Genomic DNA, 6229 nt, shown 5'->3' with positions numbered 1-6229 from the left:
GGTTTCAATTGGCTGTTTAATAGTAGAGGATCGGTTAAGGATAACATTGTACTCTAAAATCTTCATAAGGAAAGAATACACACATAACGACTGTATGTATTTGAGTTCTAAATTATTAGGGTTTTTGTGTATGGGGGGCGGTTATGGGGCTTGAACTCCACTTGGGTGCTGTCCCTGAGCTCTTCAGCTCAAAGCTACCACCCTACCCTTGAGCCAAACCCCACTTCCCGTTTTCTAAGGATTAACTGGAGATAAGAGTCTCACATTTGGAGGGCAGCACTGCTGGTGTCAGTCGGTCCAGGAGTCCCGGCCAGAGTCGTGATCTGGGGATCCCGCCCCTCCGGCGCCTCGGAGACCACTCATCAGGGGCTGTTTGTCCGAGGTGCAGTTCGGTGCCCAGGCTGATAAACGCTGACATGGATGCGGTTGATGCTGAGAATCAGGTGGAACTGGAGGAAAAAAACACGACTTATCAACCAAGTGTTGGAACTCCAACACACACTTGAAGATCTCTCAGCAAGAGTAGATGCCGTTAAGGAAGAAAATCTGAAGCTAAAATCAGAAAACCAAGTTCTTGGACAATATATAGAAAACCTCATGTCTGCTTCTAGTGTTTTCCAAACAACTGACACCAAAAGCAAAAGAAAGTGAGGGATTGAGTTCCCTTGTCATTTATGGAATTGCTGCTTTCTCTTTCTCTCTATCCCTCTCTTCCCCCCCTCCCTCCTTTCCCTTTCCTCCCTTCCTTTCCCGTCTCTCTTTCCTTTTCTTCCCTTCTCCATCCCTTCCTCCCCACTTTAAAACTTGGGTAGATTCCAAAAGTTACAGTACCTTTGTTTGTGGCTTCATTGAATATTTATAAGATAATGTCAAATCTAGCAAAATTAACTACTTAACAGGAGACTTCCATGAGTCCGTGTATTATGTTAGTCTAAAAAAATGTGCAGATGTATTGTAGAGACTTTATAATTAGAATTGCATATATTTATGAAACTTGAAGATGAATGTTTTATTGAATTTGCTTTGATATATAGGCTTAGCAGTGTCTTTTACTACACGCTTACTTAGTAAGATATACAAGAAAATAACCATGTTGTGAAAATGTGACCAAAATCATGCACTGAATGCACAGCTTTATGTATGTACCTGTCTGCCATTGTGTGCCTCTGTCCATCTGCCTCGTCCTCCCCGTTTCCCTTCTCCTAAGTCAAGATAGTTCCCACTTATACACGTACTTGGAATAATAATCCCCCCAACAGTAACCTGATCTGTAACTCCTGAAGTTAATCAAAACCTTGTTTCTCAGTTGTGCTTTCTAGTAATGAGAGGAGTGCTGGTTTCTCTTTAATCAGCTGAAAACAGATTGGGGCTATACAGAGGATTTAAAAAATTTGAAAATTATCAAATTGGTATTAGATTGAGATTGGTTTAAAAACAAACAAGAAAACCAACTTGCTTTTGCACCCAGTAACCCACTTGGCATCTGAAAAGATGAGAATTTTGGTTATGTATTTATTAGAAGTAGAACATCTTGGAGGAATAAATAGAAACAGGAAGAAAATAACATGATAAAAGTAGCAGTCTACTCCATGATCTCACTCCCAACTCGTATTATCTGTGGCACAGAGTAGATCTTTCAGGGAATCTATAGATGAACATGGATGAAGTCTGATTGATCTTACATGCTGTACCAGCTCTAGGGGTTTGGTTGCAAGGTTTAGTTGTCCTACCCAGTCAATCACCTGTTACCAAATTCCTTGACGAGTGTATTAGTATTAGCATCATGAATGAGAGTTTTATATGTATAATTGGTAAGCTCAGTATTTTTATCTCATCCTTTCTGTAAATTCAACTGATTGGTTTGTAGAATTTTAGGCATTCTTTTAATGATTTTTAAAAATTTAGTTCACAGATTCCATTTGGTAAAGGAATCGATATCAGAGGTAATATTAAGATATTGTACTAGGGAAAGAGATCCCTATAGCTTATAGTTATTAGATTTGAGCTACTTTAATCATGGGATAATCTTATGTGTTAGTGTAAGATTTGATGAATGACTTTAGCTACATGAAGATGTATTAGTCATACTGCAAACATTTTGCATCCCTTTTGTGACCTAATTTTCCACATACTTAAATTGTGTTGAATTCTGCTTTGCTGTTTAATAAAAAGTTGTTTCAGAGATAAAAAAAAAAAGAGTCTCACATTTTTGTAATGCCTAGGCTGCCTTTGAATCTCAATCCTCAGATCTCAGCCTCCTGAGTAGCAAGGATTATAGGGGTGAGCCACCGCACCCGGCCCTAAATTATTAGTTTTTAAAAAGTCATTTAAATTGGGCCGGGAGTTTGGCCTAGTGGTAAAGTGCTTGCCTAACATGCACAAAGACCCAGGTTCGATTCCTCAGTACCACATACATAGAAAAAAGCCAGAAGTGGTGCTGAGGCTCAAGTGGTAGAGCTCTAGCCTTGAGAAAGCCCAAGGACAGTGCTCAGGCCCTGAGCTCAAGCCCAGGACTGGTTTAAAAAAAAAAAGTCATTTAAATTAAGTTAAAGCCAGGTGCCTAAGACTCATCCTTATAATCTTAGCTTCTCTAGAGGCTGAGATCTCAGGATCAGGCAGGTTAAGGCCAGTCTGGGCAGGAAAGTCTATGAGACTCTATCTTCAATTAGCAAACAAAAAACTAGAATTGAAGCTATGGCTAAAATGGTAGAGCACTAGCCTTGAGTGAAAGACGCTCAGGGACAGTGACCAGGACTGGAGTTCAAGCCCTAGGACTGCACAAAACAACAAATAAAGGTACTAGTTTTTTTTTTTTTTTAATCAAAATTGCTTTTTGATACTACTAGGCTTTGAACTCAGGACTTTACAATACACTAGACAAGTGCTCTAGTGCTTGAGTCATACCTCCAGCCCTTTCAGCTCTGCTTATATTTGAGATACGGTCTTGCTTTTTACCAAAGCCAGCCTAGACAAAGCTCTTCCTCCTTATGCTTACCACCATTGCTGGCAGCTACTCACAAGGCTGAGATCTGAAGAGCAAAGTTCAAAGCCAGTCAAGGCAGACCATCCCATAAGACTCTTTTCTCTAACTACCAAAAAGCTGAGAATGGAGTATACAATTGAGATTTGAGAATTTCCAGCTAAAATAAAGTTTAATCACAGTGATTGCGAGCCATTTCTTTCATTAACATGTGTGTAAGGCAAAATGACTAACTGGGGCCAATTTCTAGTACTAGCCAGGTCTGAACTCTTCCTAAAAGCTCCTTCCATGTTTCCTCCCTGCACAGTGCTCTCTGGTGATCACTGCATTGTCAGGTTGGAAATGGTAAATGACCCGTCAGCCTTTGTGGAGAAACATTATCTACTCAATTAATGGCCCATAAAATGATTGAAGTAAAGGACAAGATTGCAATTTCTTCTTCCAAAGAAGAACGCTTTTAATTGGTTTTAGGAAAGTAAAATTCCACTTGCATAGGACTTTTGATGCCACAAAAAGAAACCAGAAGCTAAAGGGCAAAAGAAAAACTGAGGATATGCTTCAAAAATGAAAATTTTGTTTCTTTCTCTATGCCAATGTGCTGGTCTCTTTGTCTTTCTATAGACAGATAGCTTCTTTACTGAGAGCAAGCACTATTTTGGAACAGAGGAAACACTCATTTAATTTTATTTTTATTTTTGTGTCTGTCCTAGAACTTGAACTCGGCCTGGGTGCTGTCCCTGAACTTTTTTCACTCAAGGTTTGTGCTTTGCTATTTGAGCCACAGCTTCACTTTTAGCTTTTTTTTTTGCCAGTCCTGGGGCATGATCTCAAGGCCTGAGCCCTGTCCTTGGATATTTTTTCCTTTACTACTTGAGCCATAGCACCACTTACAGCTCTTTTCTCTGTATGTGGTACCAAGAAATTGAAATTGGGTCTTTGTGCTTGCTAGGCAAGGACTAGACCACTAGGCCAAACTCCCAGCCCCACTTTTAGCTTTTTGATAGTTTACTAGAAATAAGTGCCTCATAGACTTTTTCTTGTTTAGTCTGATTTTGAATTGTGATCCTGAGATCTCAGCCTCCTGAGTAGCTAGGAACGATAGATGTGAGCCACGGATGCCTGGCAGATATCCTTTATTTTAAAACAACACTTTAAGTGGGAGTTGAGAGTATGGCTCTGGGTTTAATTCACAGTGCAAGCACAAGAAACAAACAAAAAATAAATTAAATGCAGAAAACAGCAACTGTAACTGCTCACAAATGGAATCTATATAGACACATTGCTCTTTATCTTACATACTAGCAATGAGTAAAGTTGCATGATGAAATAATATGATTTTAGAAAAGAGTGGGTATAATCCTAGCTACTCAGAAGGCTGAGAGATCTGAGAATCAATGCTTGAAGCCAGCTGGGGCAGTAAAGTTTATAAGATGCTCCAGGGCAGGTGCATTCACCCCCACTCACCCCCAAAAATATCCTATACAGAGTGGCTTTGGCTCAGAGCTCCACTTTTCATCAAGGAGGGCACGATAGCAGACATTCCACTGGTCCCATTTTCACACTCAGGTGTCCGTGGCTATACTGCTCTAGCTCTGCAGCTCCCAGATGACTCCCGGTCACACAAATTTGGTTGTCTTTGCAGTTGGTGAGCTGTGAACAACTGAGGCTTCTTGCCTGCCTTCCCCTGGGAGTGTTGCCTGGCTGGCCTACTTCTATTACTTCCAACTATTGCCTGGGGCGTCCTCAGCAGTTCTCCCTCTGGGTGGGCCTAAGTCTGGGAATAATAGGGACTACTTAAGGCTCAACTTTCTGATAGGATAGAGTAGCTTCTAATTTGATTTACACCCACTCAAGGACTCCTCCTCCCCAAAGCAGGAGCCTTGGAATCTGAGCTCCATCTATCCAATTTGTCACATCCATCTATCCATCCACCTATCCATCTATCTATCCATCCAATCCATTCATTTGTTTATTCAGTCTTTTTTCTCCTCTTATAGTAGCCATAACAATTAAAAAGCATATATTTAGGATAGGCTTCATGTCCTACCCCTGGAATCTCAGCACTCAGGAGATGGAGGCAGGAGGCTCTACAATTCAGAGCTTAGTCCAGCCTGAAGTAGATAAGGAGACCTTATCTCAAACAAAGCAAAACAAAATAAAACATCCCAGCTGGATGCTGCTGGTTCACTCATGCTATTCAGGAGGCTAAGATTTAGACAGTCCAGGTCCAAAGCCAGCTAAGACAGAGTTCCTCTAATAACAAGAAAAATTAGGGCTGGGGGCATGGCTCAAGTGATAGAATACTTGTCAAGCAAGATTTGAGTTCAAACCGCAGTACTGCCTAAGTAAACACCCCCAAAACACATCGCTCCATTTCATGCTTAGCATGCATGAAGTATTGGGTTTGTTTGATCTTCAGCATTGAAAATGGGGGCTGGGGGGAATGCAAGCCAAAACCCAAAATGTCATTTTTCCCACTATCCCTCCATGATCCCATGGCCCTTATCTTAGCCTGCATGTTATTCCATCCATGGTCGTTTGCAAGTTTCATGTGTGTGCAGAGCCAACTTTAGATGTTAAGGATGGATCGCTGAAATAAACACAAAACCCCTGGGCATTCTACCAAGGGGAGAGAGTAAAAATAAATGTGGCACTTAAATAAATTAGAGTTCATTAGAAGGTAAAACATATCACAAAGAAAAGAAAAAGTATGTGAAGTGTTTTGTGTGTAGCAATGAGTAATTTTTTCCCATCCCAGTGGGAAATACCTGACCACCAAACACTCTGCCTCAGGACTTTTGCAGCCCTTGCTGCAAAACAGGGAGGTGGAATAACAGTCCTTGCCTAAAAAACTTCCTCATCATTCTCTACTGAGCTAGGTGCTGGCCCCAGGGGATCTTTGCCTAACTTTGACCTTTCTGATGATCCATGCGGGTATTTATAATACGAATCAAGGCCCTGATTACAGTGACTTCAAACTGGTGAGTTCTAACCATAACCTGAAAAGCTTCCTCACTAGCTTGATGGCTACTGGAGAGCATACTGAAAGTTACTTCCCATTAATCTCTTTGTGTGCCTCAAGCCTTTTCATCCACACCCCACTGTGGTAAGGGTAGTTATTTCTCCCTGTTTTGTACAGGAAATATTTGGAGGCTCAATGTCATAGAAATCAGGCCTAAACCAAAATGGGGAACCAGCTGTCTGTCTCCACAATTCTCCTTACCATCGAGTCTGCTTCCTGGTTCTGGT

At 41.1% G+C, this 6229-nt stretch overlaps 1 pseudogene; it reads left to right on the top strand.

Moving 5' to 3' along the window:
- The first annotated feature begins 296 nt into the window (after positions 1 to 296).
- LOC150058854 (short coiled-coil protein-like) lies at positions 297 to 671 on the top strand (annotated as a pseudogene).
- Positions 672 to 6229: the final 5558 nt, after the last annotated feature.

The sequence above is a fragment of the Megascapheus bottae genome, chromosome 9 (assembly GCF_031878675.1).
Source record: "Megascapheus bottae isolate mThoBot1 chromosome 9, mThoBot2.hap1, whole genome shotgun sequence".
In the NCBI taxonomy this organism is placed as follows: domain Eukaryota; kingdom Metazoa; phylum Chordata; class Mammalia; order Rodentia; family Geomyidae; genus Megascapheus; species Megascapheus bottae.
The sequence above is the reverse complement of the archived record's forward strand: the minus strand, read 5'-3'. Positions and strand labels throughout refer to the sequence as shown.